This window comes from Pelophylax lessonae (genome assembly GCF_965119305.1).
Source record: "Pelophylax lessonae genome assembly, chromosome: 13".
Lineage (NCBI taxonomy): Eukaryota > Metazoa > Chordata > Amphibia > Anura > Ranidae > Pelophylax > Pelophylax lessonae.
In genome coordinates this window covers 132,589,943-132,607,164 of record NC_138780.1, presented here as the reverse complement: position 1 = coordinate 132,607,164, position 17,222 = coordinate 132,589,943, and the positions used below count along the sequence as shown (strand labels likewise).

The 17,222-nt window shown below is 45.4% G+C and overlaps 1 protein-coding gene across 1 annotated transcript in view; it reads right to left on the bottom strand.

Annotated features, from left to right (window-relative positions):
* Positions 1-9,955, bottom strand: part of LOC309543383 (photoreceptor outer segment membrane glycoprotein 2-like) — a 43,073-nt gene extending 33,118 nt beyond the window's left edge. Inside the window, exon 1 of the mRNA XM_082242857.1 lies at positions 9,834-9,955. The gene's annotated coding sequence lies outside the window, so the exon portion shown is untranslated. The remainder of the gene's footprint in view (positions 1-9,833) is intronic.
* Between the last annotated feature and the right edge of the window lie 7,267 nt (positions 9,956-17,222).

The window sequence follows — 17,222 nt, the reverse complement described above, 5'->3', positions numbered from 1 at the left end:
CTTCCTGCGGACCGGTGCCCAGAACTGGACAGCCTACTCCAGATGTGGCCGGACCAGAGTCTTGTAGAGCGGGAGAATAATCTCTTTATTTCTGGAGTGAATCCCCTTTTTTATACATCCCAGTATTCTGTTGGCTTTGCTTGCGGCGGCTTGGCATTGCATGCCACTGCCAAGCCTGTTGTCTACCAGTACCCCCAAGTCCTTTTCCATCCTAGACTCACCCAGAGGTTCACCCCCTAGTGAATAGCTTGATTTCTGGTTTCTGGCACCCAAGTGCATTACTTTACATTTTTCTACATTAAACCTCATCTGCCATGTGGTTGCCCACCCCGTTATTTTGTTCAGGTCCGCTTGCAAGGTTTCCACATCCTGCATAGAAGATATTGGCATGCCTAATTTAGTATCATCTGCAAATACTGAGATTGTACTAGATATCCCCTCCTCTAGATCATTTATGAATAAATTAAACAGGATTGGTCCCAGGACAGAACCCTGGGGGACCCCACTTTCCACACCCGCCCAATCCGAGTACTCCCCATTAATCACCACCCTCTGTACTCTCCCCTGGAGCCAGGTCTCTATCCAGGTACTCACCTTATGATCCATACCTACCTTCCTTAGTTTGTACAGTAAGCGTTTGTGAGGAACGGTGTCAAAGGCCTTTGCGAAGTCCAGATACACCACATCCACAGGCTTACCTTTATCTAGGTGGCAGCTCACTTCATCGTAGAAGGTTAACAGATTGGTTTGGCACGAACGATTTTTCATGAATCCATGCTGATTTCTACTTATAATACCATTTTCATTACTAAAGTCTTGTATGTGGTCCCTTATCATCCCCTCCAAAATTTTGCAGACTACTGATGTTAGGCTGACCGGCCTATAGTTACCCGGGATATATCTCGGCCCCTTTTTAAATATTGGTACCACGTTGGCTTTTTTCCAATCAGCTGGCACCATACCCGTCTGTAAACTATCCTTAAAGATCAAGAATAATGGTCTGGCAATCACCTGGCTGAGCTCTTTAAGAACCCTCGGGTGCAAGCCATCCGGTCCCGGGGATTTATTTATGTTAAGTTTCTCTAGTTTAGCTCTAAGTCTATCCTCTGTTAGCCATGGCGGCACTTCCTGAGGTGTATTATTTAGTTCGGCCTTACAAGCGGGTTTCGTGTAGCCCCCCGATTCCTTTGTGAAGACTGAAGAAAAGAAATTATTTAACACTTCCGCCTTTTCTCTGTCCTCAGTGGCCATTTTTCCTTTATCATCTTTTATGGGGCCAATGTGCTCTGGCCTGGCTTTCTTACTGTTTATATACTTAAAGAACTTCTTGGGGTTCTTTTTGCTCTCCTCCGCTATATGTCTCTCGTGTTCTATTTTAGCCGCCCTGATTTCATCTTTACATTTCTTATTACACTCTTTGTAGTGCTTAAATGCTGCCAATGACCCCTCAGTCTTGTATTTTTTGAAGGCCTTTTCTTTAGCTCTAATATACATTTTAATGTTGGAGTTTAGCCACCCAGGGTTTAGTTTTGCTCTTTTAAATTTATTTCCCTGTGGAATGCACTGGCCCACTCCCTTGTTAAGTATGCTCTTGAAGCACTCCCATTTTTCCTCCGTGTTCTTTGTTCCCAGGGTTCTATCCCATTTGATATTTTCTAGCAGCGAGCGCAGTTTAGGGAAATTGGCTCTTGTGAAATTCAGCGTCCTTATATTACCCTTGTGTTTCCTATTACTGTAATTAATACTGAAACCAATTGACCTATGGTCACTGCTCCCTAAGTTTTCCCGTATTTCTATATCCGTGAGCAGGTCTGTATTGTTGGTAATCAGTAGGTCAAGTACCGCATTGCTTCTTGTCGGTGCATTCACCATCTGACCCATGAAATTGTCCTGCAAAACATTTAGGAACTGCCGAGCCTTGGCTGAGTGTGCGGTTCCTTCTGCCCAGTCTATATCTGGATAATTAAAGTCCCCCATTATAATGACATTTCCCATCCTTGCTGCCAATCCTATCTGTAACATGAGGTCCGCCTCACCCTCCTCCCTCTGGTTGGGGGGCCTATAGCATACGCCCAATATTACCTTCCCCGCCGTGCCTTCCCTTTGAAGCTCTACCCATAGGGATTCTGCCTCGTCCATAGCTCCATTATTAATATCATCCCTCATATTTACCTGTATACTGTTCTTAATATACAAACATACCCCTCCCCCTTTTTTACTTTCTCTATCTCTGCGATAAAGGGAATACCCCTGAATGGACGCCATCCAGTCATGAGAGCTGTCAAACCAAGTCTCTGTTATCCCCACAAAATCTAAGTCCTCCTCAAACATCAGCAGCTCCAGCTCTCCCATCTTGTTGGCCAGGCTTCTGGCATTGGTATACAAACCTCGTAATTTTGATCGGTTATATTTATCCTCTTTTGATGTTTTTAGGCTGCTCTCTTGATTTTTCCCCGTACCCACCCTGGGTATAGGAGCTCCGCACACCCTACCGCTAATGCCCCCATTTCTGACCTCTGAAACTTGCTTTCCACTGGCTAATTCTACATCTGTACCCTCCCCCCCATTCCCTAGTTTAAAAGCCCCTCTAACTCTTTGGCCATCCTCGCACCCAGTACGGCTGCACCCACCCCATTTAGGTGCAATCCGTCCCAACCAAAGAGCCGGTGACCGACTGAGAAGTCGGCCCAGTTCTCCAGGAACCCGAAACCCTCCTTACTACACCAGCTCCTCAGCCACTCGTTAACTTCCCTAATCTCCCGCTGCCTCTCTGGTGTGGCTCGAGGTACAGGTAGTATTTCGGAAAATATTACCTTGGAGGTCCTAGTCCTCAACTTAGCGCCTAAGTCCCTGAAATCGTTTAGGACTCTCCGTCTTCCTCTGCCTATGTCATTGGTACCCACGTGTACCATGACAGCTGGGTCTTCCCCAGCCCCACCCAATAATCTGTCCACCCGATCCGCTATGTGCCGAACCCGAGCGCCCGGCAAACAACAGACTGTTCGGCGCACACGGTCTATGTCACAGATTACACTGTCTGCCCTTCTAATAATTGAGTCCCCTACCACCAGCACCTGTCTTTCCTTTCCCTTTCTCCCAGCCTCACTGGAGGAGTTCTTCCCCTGGCAGCTAGGGGCGTCGCTCTGCTCCAGCAATGCTGGTCCCTGACTGGTTTCCCCAACATCACACAACGGGGCGTATCTATTGGGGTGCTCCAGCCCAGGATCAGCCTCCTTGCCTTGTCCCCTTCTACCCCTCCTAACTGTCACCCCTCTACTCTGCTCTGATGCCTGCACCTCCGATACTCCGCCCACCTCTGTGCAGACCCCTGCCTGCACCTGATTGGTACAATCCTGGCTCTCCTCCGGCATGGACATTCGTCTCAGTGTTGCCAGCTGCTTCCCTAGATTCAGGACCTGAGCTTCCAGGGAAGCAACGTGCTCACATTTTGCACATTTGTATTCGCCTTCGATCACATGACCGAGGAACGCATACATATCACAAGATGTACACCGAGTCGCATCTCCACACCCGCCGGGCATTGTACCTACTATCTAATCTAATGGGGATTCAGCAATTTAAGCCTATCCTATGTGGCTATTTCCTGGCTTCCTAACTCTACCTTCTCACCCTCTGGTATTCCGCTACACTCACTTGACACTCAGTTGCACAACACTCACAATCTCACAGCCAGGTCAGACGCACAACACTGAGTCGCACCGCCCGGTCAGACGCACAACCCTCAGTCGCACAGCCCGGTCAGACGCACAACACTAAGTCGCACAGCCCAGTCAGACGCACAACACTAAGTCGCACAGCCCGGTCAGACGCACAACACTAAGTCGCACAGCCCGGTCAGACGCACAACACTAAGTCGCACAGCCCGGTCAGACGCACAACACTAAGTCGCACAGCCCGGTCAGACGCACAACACCGAGTCGCACAGCCCGGTCAGACGCACAACGCTGAGTCGCACAGCCTGGTCAGACGCACAACACCAAGTCGCACAGCCCGGTCAGACGCACAACACTGAGTCGCACAGCCCGGTCAGACGCACCACGCTGAGTCGCACAGCCCGGTCAGACGCACAATGCTGAGTCGCACAGCCCGGTCAGACGCACAACACCGAGTCGCACAGCCCGGTCAGACGCACAACCCCGAGTCGCACAGCCCGGTCAGACGCACAACACTGAGTCGCACAGCCCGGTCAGACGCACAACACTGAGTCGCACAGCCCGGTCAGACGCACAACCCCGATCGCACAGCCCGGTCAGACGCACAACCCCGAGTCGCACAGCCCGGTCAGACGCACAACCCCGAGTCGCACAGCCCGGTCAGACGCACAACGCTCAGGTAGTAACAGGTACTCCCAGATACTCAGGTACTCACAGATACTCAGGTACTCACAGATACTCAGGTACTCACAGATACTCAGGTACTCCCAGATACTCAGGTACTCACAGGTACTCCCAGATACTCAGGTACTCACAGGTACTCCCAGATACTCAGGTACTCACAGGTACTCAGGTACTCAGGTACTCACAGGTACTCAGGTACTCACAGGTACTCACAGATACTCAGGTACTCACAGATACTCGGTACTCACAGATACTCAGGTACTCACAGATACTCACAGATACTCAGGTACTCACAGATACTCACAGGTACTCAGGTACTGTGTTCCCTGTGTTGTGCCTAATGCCGTACTGTGTGCCCCATGATGTGCCCCATGCCCAGCTGTGTGCCCCATGATGTGCTCTGTGCCCCATGAAGTGCCTTACTGTGTGCCCCATGATGTGCCCTGCTGTGCACCCCCATGATGTGCACTACTAATGTTTAGAAAATTGATTGTTTAGGCTCAAAAAATCCGGCATGATGGTTTGTTTTTTTGCCATAAAACTTTGCATTTCAATAATCTAAATTATCAAGAAAAAATGTAAACCACTGAACTGCAAAGAAAATAAGTATGGGAAAGCTGCAAACATACCATGCGATATTAACATAGTCCAATAAGTGATAATACAACATCTTGCGGTAGCCCTAAATTCATGAGAATATATAACAAAACTGATACCGACTGAAGAAAGTCCCAATTGTGGCAAATATGTGAATACAGATCCAACAAAGACCGTGAAGTGACAGTTTTCCACTCAAGTAGCAGATAGGTGGTAAAAGTGGCTTGAAGGCAAAATATGGAATCCACCACTCAATGGTATCTAAAAAGGCTTACCAAACAGCCATGACCCTCTTATGATAGGAAGGTCAGAAAACGCCTCAGCCCCAAAAGGGCTAATTGGAACTCCTTTGAACTTGGATCCATCTGGTATGGCGAGTAGCACAATCCCCAAACCAGAACTATCCAAGCTGATCTGTCTGCTGATCCCTGCTGATCAAGCAGGTGACAGGTCCGTGTCCGCTCCACTATGCAGAGTGGACACGGACACAGCCCGCTCTTCTCTTTGGGGCAGTCAAATGGAAACTGACTGCCTGTCTGTTTTCATCCGACTGTCATCCGATTCGAACTGCCAGACAGATGGTGAATGGTTCCCCATCCGTCTGTTTTTAGCAGACCGGATCGGATGCCGCCGCTCCATAGAGAGCTATGGATGGTCCGATCTGGTTTGGCTGAAAAGCTGACAGACGGACCCAATCAGTATGAAATGGGCCTAAGGTAAGGGATTCTTCCTACTGACCTTAAGTGTATGAAACATTCTTCCACTTGACCGTCACTAGTGATGCTGTAGATATAGTAGTTAGTGGCAGGGGTTCCCTGTGATCAAAAGGGTATTTCAAGTTAAAAAGTTTTAGAAAGACTATTTTAGAGCAAAACTCGTATAAGTTTAGAAACAGAGAGCAGAATTTTGAAGCACTCCGCAACAAATTGTTTTTAAAATAGCGACACAGCATAACCCTTTGCCATTTCAGGAAATCATACCCTTTTCTTGGGCAGTGCAGGGCTTGTGATACAATTTGAATTTAATTTGAATGGTCACTTTTGCATCCTCTGGTGCTCACACAATATTTTCATAATGTGGAAGGAAAACAGGTGTGAAGGGAACCTGACACAAATCATGCCCTTATTTTCCTCTTGAAGAAATGTAAATCCCTTCTCACTGGTACAGGAACAGGGAAGACATAAAGGCTGGGCTGGCCTTAGGAAGGCTGTGTAGCTGAAACACTCTAACAGTCCGATTTTTAAAAAGTACAATATAATACACTGGGGGCATACTGATAGCTTGTTGCAGGGACACTTTTTGTTAATTAAGTGAAGTTTTTATTAAAACGAAGAATGGCATGTCATTTATTTTTTAACATTACAGTTTTGAAACTTCTCCATCTTCAGAGGAACTAGACAGAGATGTCTCCTCTCCCCTTTGCATTAATGCATTATGTGCATTATTATAATGCAATCTCCCCTATGCATTAAACCATTGATCTTATTATTCAGGCAAGCTCCAGCCATTACAGGTTTAGATGTTGCAGGTTACTATGATAAACTGTGTGTTTGTAGATTTCTGGTAACATACCTACCAATTAATCTACACTCTTCTGAACATACCTATCCAAAAGAACCTTGTGAAAGCACTTAAAAAAAAAAAAAAAAGAAAAAGAAACCAATGGATTATACCTCTGCCTACTTACTCATGTCTCTGCTGCTACAAAGCAGACGATTGCCAGAGCCTGGAAAAAAAAGACTATTCCTTTAAAAGAACAAATCCCATGTTAACCTCTGCATGACTTTTGGGAATATGTCTACCACTCTTGGTGACCAGCTGCCCAAACTCTTTATAATCTGGGAAAACTGGATCACTTCGACTACTCCCTCCTAGCCAGGGCTTTTTTTCCTCAGAAAATAGGTGCAGGAACTCAACTACGGCCCCCCAAAAACTCCACTCCCCCCCCCCCCCCCCCCCCACATCCTTCAAACCGCATCAAATAGTGGGTTTTGTCAAATTTCACTAACAATGGAAGAGTCTTAAAGAGGTAATAAATACCAGGAATGCATTACATACAGAGTGAAGAGTTTGGGAGCGTTACACATAGTGTACAGATTTCAGGGGTGCGCTGCATACAGAGTGCAAATTTCAGGGGTGCGCTGCATGCAGAGTGCAAAGTTCAGGGGTCCGCTGCTCATAGAGTGCCAAGTTCAGCCACCTTCCACAGCTGTTTACCTTTGCATCCCCTATTCTCATCTGACTTTCATCCCTCTTCAGCTATGACCTCTGCATGCAACTCTTCTCTCCACTGCCCCCATCTTCTTCCTCCCTTCTTAAAAGCTCCACATCTTCTACATATCTTACTTGTGTGGCTGTGTTAAGCTGAAGCACCCAGCCGTCTCTAGTACCTCCCTGCACACAGATGGCTCTGCCGGTCTCATTGCAGGGAGATCATTCATCTCCCTTGTCCCCATCCTTCACTCAGAGGCTCAGGAGATTAGATCTGTGGGAGCCATTGGGAGGGAGGCTGTCACATGTAAACACAGAAGCCATAGTTCTGTGTTTACAAGTAATAGTGGTGAGCAGGGAGCAGAAAGCCTGAGCCAGAGGTGGTGGGACATAGTTCCACCAAGTTCCAGCTGAAAAAACCCTGCTCCTAGAAATTGGAAACCTCAATTTCTTGAGCTACAACATCTTGGACCAATTGCAGTGTACTTTCCCCTTAAAATGTTACTAAACACAGGACCCTGCATTCATTGTATCTGGTCTTCCACAGTAATCGGAACATGGAACTGCAATTATTTTAGTAAATATAAACTGCCAAATACGTTTTCTCATCAGCAGTATATAGAAGTCTTGTGACTTCTAACAGTGTCTGGTTAAAGCTTATAGGAGGAGTTTTCATTCTCCTCTGACTGTCCTCTATGAGGCTGCAAGACCCCTGACCCTCTGTCAGGACAGTACTGATTGGCCCTGTGCTGATCACATGCACCCTCACAAGAAAAAAAAAACCTCTTTAGCAATACACCCCAAATTGAGCATGTGCAGAGTGACTTCAAAGGCTCTGTACTATGAGGAGATGGTTTGGGGACAGTGGAAGAAGAGGAGGACTAGAGAAGACAGAATCAAACAACCTTTTTACACAATGCGGATGATGGTTTGGGGACAGTGGAAGAAGAGGAGGACTAGAGAAGACAGAATCAAACAGCCTTTTTACAAAATGCGGATTATAAACCCCTTAGGTTCCACAGTAAGTATAGCATGCATGCTTTTCTGCATATACAGACTGATTTTACTGTTGTGGGTTTAGTAATACTTTACGTTCTTGCCCTCATTGTTGCCACATTCTCCCTTTCCCATTTTTATTTATTTTTTCTCTCTTCTCTTCCCTTCTTATTTTCACTCTATCCTTCTGCCTCTTTCCCTTCCTCCTTATCTTATATCCCACTACACCAAAAATCATATCTATTATTTAGCTCCCCACTAATCCATTAACATCCATTCCCCTTTCTCCCTAGACTAGATGTCCTGAGGAACATTGATTTCTATGAATATTCTATTACTAGTAATATTATTATTACCTCAAAACAGATTACCTCCTACATACTACCGAGCTAGTCATATGATTTGTTTTGCTAGTTATAGTAAACTGTATATAAATAATGCTGTAGAAAATTAAAAAGAAGAAAAAAAGCATAATGATTGTGAAATCGTATTTGAGCATTACTAGAGTTGTTATTAAAACTAATAATTCAGAAAGACCTTTTACAATATATTCTCTGCAAAACTTTCACTTAAGACATGGTCATATTTATATTAGTTAGTCCATTTAATACACTCTTGTGCCACTGTAGACCCTAAGATGCCAACATTTTTCAAAGTTTCTTCAAATACAGATAAAGTTCAAATCCTCACTCAAGACAGCCAAAGGGTGGATCATGGAGGTCCTCTGTGCACCCCACTTCCCCACACACACACCTCTTATAAACTATCACCTTGAATCTAATGGTGGACTGGTGGATGCCATTGTGTCCAAAAGCAACCTTAATCATCCTGCTTTGGTTTTTGAGAACCTCATATCAAAGTAGACTTATAATACCATGCCCAGTATACGGAACATAGCTCTGAATAACAGAAATCAATCTGATACTTGTAGCTAAAGCTTAAATCTACATGCTAGCCTTTCCAAATATCGGTATTCCAGGATAAATTGGGAAAAAACCTGCTTCCTCTGTGCTCTCTGAATGCCCTATCACTAGCCCAAAGCACTGCCACTTAAAAGCTGGACATGGTGTCTAAACATAGGCATATCTAGCTTGTTTGATATCCTTATCATAAATAACAGAAAGATTAAGGCCGGGTTCACACATGCGGGTCACAGCAGGGGGTCCGGTGCGTCCCTATTCGACGATTCATGTGTAAATCAGGTCCGAATTTCTGCCTGAATTTGCACCTGATTTGGAGCCAAAGATGCACAGGACCCTTTCCAAATGTGGAAGGTGGCCACCCCAGTGGTGTGTGGCCCTGCTCCATTGAGACCCGGTCACACTCCCGTGTCATGCGGATTGGATGCGGGGAAACCCACATCCAATTCACATAAGTATGAGCCCAACCTAATGGTATTATCACCTCTAAAATCATGCATCAAAGTTGAAGATTTGACACTTCAGCAAAACAAAGTGTAAACTGCCTAAAGAATGATCACCAGTAGTATCAACCATGAAAACATTTAAAGGAGAAAAGTAGAACAATAAACAAGAGATCAAAAGAAAGAAAACTGACTGAATAAAGTAAAATAGTTAAAATGAAAGGTGGTCCTTATTATGGGGTATGTGATGTGTAGCAAGAATTTTGCTACACGTAGGATCAAGGTATGCAAGTATTAGAAGAAATTACCTTTATCTCTCCCTATTTGGCTTGCCTCCCTTTTTCACATCACAGGTAGGACAGCTGCATTGGTATTCCGGGGAGTAACTGTGATTTAGGGAGCTGATTTTGATCTTCCTTTTGGCTGTAGAAGACACAAAGCAGAGGATTTGTTGAGTGAACAGTCTGAGAGTCTTGCTGTACTAATCCCTGCTGGTCTAATTATGGCTTACAGATTTAATTGTGCCCCTTATGTTAGATGCTGCAAAGCACTTTGCTAAATAGGATATATGTTGGGCTGTGACGATGTGCCTGCTTCACTGAAGGCCAAAAGAAGAAAGAAACTTAAGCCTGGTAAACACATGAGAAAATCAGACGAAGGATCATTCGAATTTCTTTGCATGCTATTCTCGTATTGAATGCGGGAGTGCTACTATTTTTACGAAAATTCTCATAAAATTCTATACAACTTCCCATGTGCGTAGCTACAGCACGTAGCAGCAGGGAATCAGAAGTGATGTAATGTATGCATGACCCCCCTGCTTGCCACGCCATAAAAGTTCAGAGTGTCGCCGCATTTTCGTAGATCCTTCTGCCTTCACAAGTAGCTTCTTTCATATCCAATGTTCAAATCTTTAAAATGTATTTATTATAGGTACTTAAAAAGCACCGTAAATGTATGCAGCGCTTTACACATATATAATTGTACATTCACAACAGTCCCTTACCCTCAAGGAGCTCACAATCTAAGGTGCCTAACCCACATTCATACTCGCATACTAAGGCCATTTTAGACAGGAGCCCAATTAACCTACAAGCATGTCTTTTGAGTGTGGAAGGAAACCGAAGTACCCGGAGGAAACCCATGCAGGCGCAGGGAGAACATGCAGACTCTAGGCAGGTAGTGTCGTGGTTGGGATTTGAACCAACGACCTTAGTGCTGCTGGCACAGGTACTAGCGACTAAATGGCGTTCTTTACAGAAGACATGCAAGAGTCCACAGTGCCAATTGCTATCCTTGGAGTTTTGGCCATCGGGAATGTCCTGCAAAAGAAAAGGATGAAGCGAAGGACAATGGTGCAAGCAATGGCTAATCATGAGTTACAGGAAAACAACCCTGATGATTTTAGAAACTGCGTATGAATGAAGACTGCTTCCAGGAATTATCTCGGGCCATTTAATGGTATACACAAAGACAAAACCTTTTCTTTAAAGTAAGTGATGAAAAGGATGTGCTAACCCAAAAGCAAGTAGGCAGCAACTAGAACTCCTTGAACATTAGGAGAAAAATGAAAGTGTGAAAATAAACTAGTGGGCTCAAAGTATATATATTGTATATACGATTGTGATAAATAGGAAAATCATAATCCAAACCTATATAAAAATATGTTCTAAAATAGCTATCAATAAATCACAAACTTATGAAAAAGTAAACAATAAATGGTGCCAAAAAAGTGACATGCAAAAAGATAAAAATATATAAAAGTCTCTAGTGAGCAATGTGATATAAATGAAGTCCTCAATGTGAAGTTCAACAGGCAATTCCTTCCCATTAGGTGAATTCACATGATCTTGCAACCCCACGTAAACAAAATCAGAAATTGGGTGGCTGCTTACCAGAAAGGAATTGTCAGAACGCCTGTACCAATCCTGCACTAGTGATTAGACTGGCTCCAACGGGTAATGGATTGCCTTTCACTGACGGCCATCCATGGATCAGGGAGCTTCATCCAAGGTTATCCAGTACTCAAAAGAAGAGTTTGGAGCAGAAGTTAGCGGTCTCCAGGAGGTTTGGCTTCCCTTCCTTGTGCTCCATGCAGTGGCGTAGCGTGGGGGGTGCAGGGGGGGCCAGCCGCACCGGGTGCAACATCTGGGGGGGCGCATCCACAGTGTCACTCTGTCTGTCTGACTCTGACATACACAGTTCACACACTGTCTGCGCCTGCCTCCATCTTTAGGCTGGGAGATGTCCAGTGCGGCCGCCCTATGGCTGAAAATGGCGGGTGGGGCGGGGCTGGACTGTGCCTCACCTGTCCATTGGTGTAGGGTGTGGTGGCGTTGCAAGCCAAGCCCCGCCTATGCTGCCTCTCCTCACTGCTCAGTCAGTTTAGCAGCGAGTGAGTCAGCAGCATGGCGCTGTCACAGAGTGGGTTTTTTTTTTTAATCACCTGATTAGAGCCAGAGGCTCTAATAGGCCTCAAAAAAGTGTGGACCCGGGGCGCAGAGCAGTGCGCCCCGAGCCCACCCATTGTGTGACAATAGCGAATGAAAATTTGCTATTGTCACATGGATCCTCCTCCTGATTGGCCGAAAGGCGAATGCATGCCATTGGCCGAGGAGGGGGTGGGAGGACTCGAGGAGACGTGGGGAACTGAGGAGAAGCGGCCACTGCAGGTAAGTCTATCTGCATTGAAAGGGGGCACGCTGGTTATTCTGCATTGAAAGGGGGCACGCTGGTCATTCTGCATTGAAAGGGGGCACGCTGGTCATTCTGCATTGAAAGGGGGCACGCTGGTCTCTCTGCTTTGAAAAGGGGCACGCTGGTCATTCTGCATTGAAAGGGGGCACACTGGTCATTCTGCATTGAAAGGGGGCATGCTGGTCACTCTGCATTGGAAGGGGGCACGCTGGTCACTCTGCATTGGAAGGGGGCACGCTGGTCTCTCTGCATTGAATGGGGGCACACTTGTCACGATGCATTGAAAGGGGGCACGCTGGTCTCTCTACATTGAATGGGAGCATGTTGGTCTCTCTGCATTGAAAGGGGGCACGCTGGTCATTCTGCATTGAAAGGGGGCACGCTGGTCATTCTGCATTGAAAGGGGGCATGCTGGTCACTCTGCATTGAAAGGGGGCACGATAATCTCTCTGCATTGAAAGGGGCACGATGATCTCTCTGCTTTGAAAGGGGGCACGCTGGTCTCTCTGCTTTGAAAGGGTGCACGCTGGTCATTCTGCATTGAAAGGGGGCACGCTGGTCACTCTGCATTGGAAGGGGGCACGCTGGTCACTCTGCATTGAAAGGGGGCACGCTGGTCTCTCTGCATTGAATGGGGGCACACTTGTCACTCTGCATTGAAAGGGGGCACACTGGTCTCTCTGCATTGAATGGGAGCACGTTGGTCTCTCTGCATTGAAAGGGGCACGCTGGTCATTCTGCATTGAAAGGGGGCACGCTGGTCATTCTGCATTGAAAGGGGGCACGCTGGTCATTCTGCATTGAAAGGGGTAATGCTGGTCTCTCTGCATTGAAAGGGGGCACGCTGGTCATTCTGCAGTGAAAGGGGGCACGCTGGACATTCCGCATTGAAAGGGGGCACGCTGGTCATTCTGCATTGAAAGGGGGCACGCTGGTCACTCTGCATTGAAAGGGGGCACGCTGGTCACTCTGCATTGAATGGGGGCACGCTGGTCTCTCTGCATTGAAAGGGGGCTTGCTGGTCATTCTGCATTGAAAGAGGGCACGCTGGTCTCTCTGCATTGAAAGGGGGCATGCTGGTCATTCTGCATTGAAAGGGGGCACGCTGGTCATTCAAACTTGTATTTAGATGCATTTTACTTTAATTACATCAGTATTTTCATAACAAACAATACATGTGCTTAGGGGGTAAGGGTTTCTTTAACTAATCTAGTGGAAGAGACTCGAGTGCTAAAATCCCGCGGGTTAGGGGGCGCAAATGACTTGCCTTGCCCCGGGTGCTGACAACCCACGCTACGCCACTGGCTCCATGTCATCACAACATCCCTGTGGTCACCAGGACAGCCCCGGATTGGAGGACTGAACAAAGTGCACACTGCAGCACTATGCTAAACCTGCCGCTTCTAATACCCAGCCTGGCTCCAAGCAGCACACTGCCACACAACATCACAAAACTTTTTCTTTAATGAGGGGTTAGAACTTCTGTACAGTTTTTTATTACTGCGTTCCTGTTTGGGGGGTAATTCACTCTAATTGTGCTGATTGCCTATGTCATAGGGGCATTTTATTTTACTGTGCCCTAACAGGGTTCATTTACTAAAGATACATAGGCTATTCACATTGTAGGGGAATTTTCCCTTAGTTTAGTGAATGAGGTGAAAATATATTTTGCAAAGAATACCCAACCATGTGCAAAGAAAATAATAAGTACTCTAGTTGTATTTATAAATAGATTTAAAGTATAACTATATAAGACAAAACATTCTTTTGGGATTTGGATAGAGTGGTGTTAGAACCACTGGCAGGATTTTATTGACACCTGGGAATAAAATTGAGGGCAAGTACAAAATTTTGAGTTGCCACCAGTGTGCACCTGTTTTTGTAATAACTGTGTAAGGGCTCATTTACACTAAAACTTTAACACACATTTAAGTACCTACCGCTTAAATATGCTTTTTTGATGCTTCTTTGAAGCTTTAATTTAGTTTGGCAAATGTCCTGTGTGTGTATTGATTTTCTATTTGTTTAAAAGGGGCAAAGTAGAACCCCCAGCTCAGTAGTGCCCCTATGCAGCAGATCCTCAGTTCATTAGTACCCCTGTTCAGCAGATTCTTAGCTTATTGCTATCCCCGTTCAGCAGATCCCCTGCTCAGTAGTACCCCCAGCTCTGCCGATGCCCCACTCAGCAGTAACCCCCAGCTCTGCTGATCCCCTGCTCAGCAGTAACCCCCAGCTTTGCTGATCCCCCCCACTCAGTAGTAACCCCCAGCTCTGCTGATCCCCCGCTCAGCAGTAATCCCCAGCTTTGCTGATCCCCCCACTCAGCAGTAACCCCCAGCTCTGCTGATCCCCCGCTCAGCAGTAACCCCCAGCTTTGCTGATCCCCCCCCACTCAGTAGTAACCCCCAGCTCTGCTGATCCCCCGCTCAGCAGTAACCCCCAGCTTTGCTGATCCCCCCACTCAATAGTAACCCCCAGCTCTGCTGATCCCCCACTTAGTAGTAACCCCCAGCTCTGCTGATCCCCTGGCTTTCTGATCCCCCTCTCTCTCTGGTCGCCGCTCACCTCCTGCTATATTGCTCCCATGCTGCGCTAGTTTCCCTTGCTCCGGTCCCCCAGCTCTGCTGATCCTTTGCCGCTCATTCCTACTCTCCAGTCCCATTCACCCTCCACTATAGCGTTTCTATGTATTACCAAATGTGCCGCCTGATAGCTTCTCCGCTTCAGTCCAAACCCTGCTCACCTTCCTGCTGCTCCACGAATGTATTGACCAATTTGATGCTACTTACCCTTTTATCAATACTGTTTAGGAAATCAAATCACTCCATTGATTTACCACTGAAGAAAGTTGTTTGTGCCTGAAACGCGTCTGGTTGGAGGATTTCCACATGCTCACAATATACTGGTGACCCACACCGTATACCATTTCACATTTTTTTGTGGTTTTATGATTGTAATCTAGGTTTTATACCTATGTATTTTCTTGTATGTCTTGTATTTCAATATGACTTTCTTGGTCGCTATCTTTTGTATATGTCGACCCAATGACCTGTTTTATATGTAATTAATAAACATACAATTTTTTACCTAATTTGGAAGTGTGGCTGCCTACATAGTCCCATCCCCAGGGGGATTCCGTTGTTTTTTTTTTTTCTACATCCTGCTGCTCCACGCTGCATACCAGATGTGATGTCTTCACCAGAAACTGCCAGAATATAAACGCATGATTCGAAAGTGACTGCTGATGATGTCTTTCTGGTTTCCTTGTTGGTTTCCCAGTGCATCCTGGGATATCTCATACCTCCAATACCTCCATAACAAAGCGAAGCTAAAGCTGAATAAAAGCCCCTCAAAAACTTCAGGTGCTGTAAGTGAGCATTGTCAAAGACTTCTTAGGAGGCTTTGGAGACGCTTCACCAAGAAAGTGACATGGGGTATTATTTTTGAAGCAGAGTGAAGCAAAGCAAACACAACATGTGAACAAGACTGTAAGCTCACTATTTTATTTGGTGACAGGCGCTTTGAATGGCATTCAGAGTGTTTTTTTTAAAAAAAAAGCTTCTAATGCCCTATAATGAAGCTAGTGTAAATGAGCCCTAAGTTTCACATGGGCTCCTGCTTGTATAGGAACAGTGTGAACAACAAGCTTTGACAAAGCATTTGCAAAGCTTTCAGCAAGCTTTGTTGAAGCTTATAAAGTACCATTCAGCTCAAGTTTTTAAACATTGAACACAGATCCTAATGGGAGTGTTGATTGCCACTTTAAGCAAGCTGCTAGCTGGCTTTCAACAAGCTTCAAGAAGTTCTGAAGCCTGCTAGTATCTTGTTTAACTACTTCCAGACCGCCCACCGCATATATACTGTACCGCGGCATGGCTGCGCAGAATCACGTATTGGTATGTGATTTAGATACAGCGGGAGCCAATAAGTGGGTCCGGCTGCGGCGATAGCCACCCGCGATTGTGCAGGAGAATGACAGAACGGCCGTCTGACTGTGTAAACAAGGTAGACCGCTGTTCTGTCAGAGGAAGAGCGAGATCTTGTGTTTCAGCTAAACTGAAACCGAGATCTTTCCTTTCCTCTAGTATATCCATCCTCCACACAGTTAGAAAGCATTCCATAGGAGCACACTTAACCCCTTGATCACCCCTAATGCTAACCCCTTCCCTGCCAGTGTTATTTTTACAGTAACAGTGCAGTTTTTTTTTTTAGTACTGATCACTGTATTGGTGTCACTGGTCCCCCAAAAAAAAAAAAAAGTCCATAAATGTATCCCATAGTTTGTAGACGCTATAACTTTTGCGCAAACCAATCAAAATACACTTATTAGGATTTTTTTTTAACCAAAAGTATGTAGTGGAATACATATTGGCCTAAATTGATGAAAAAATTTGATTTTTTTAACTTTTTTTTGGGAATGTTTTATAGCAGAAAGTAAAAAAAATATATATATTCTTTTTGAATTGTCAATATTTTTTTTGTTTATAGCGCAAAAAATAAGAACCGCAGAGCTGATCAAATACCATCAAAAGAAAGCTCTATTTGTGGGGAAAAAAGACATTCATTTTATTTGGGTACAGCATCGCAAGACTGCACAATTGTCCGTTAAAGCAACGCGGTGCCGAATCGCAAAAAATGGCCTGGTCATTACAAGGGTAAAACTTTCTGGAACTGGTTAAAGTGGCAATCAACACTCCTTTAGGATTCAACATTTACAAATTGAAGCTGAATGGTACTTTAAAAGCTAAGTTCATCTTTTATAAGAAAAATAAAAGAAATAATAAATGCACATCTTTTAGCAGGTAAAATGTATTTATTTTGCATTTATTATTATTTTTTTTTTATTCTGGAGCCTGTAAAGCATTGTCTGCTGATGCCAGGCTCCTGCAGACCCTCAGTACACTGTCTGCCCATACCTCCGAAACCTGCAGGCAGTTATTGAATTACCGGAAGAATCAATGAACTACTAGGATGCGCTACAGCCCCCTCGCAGTTCATTG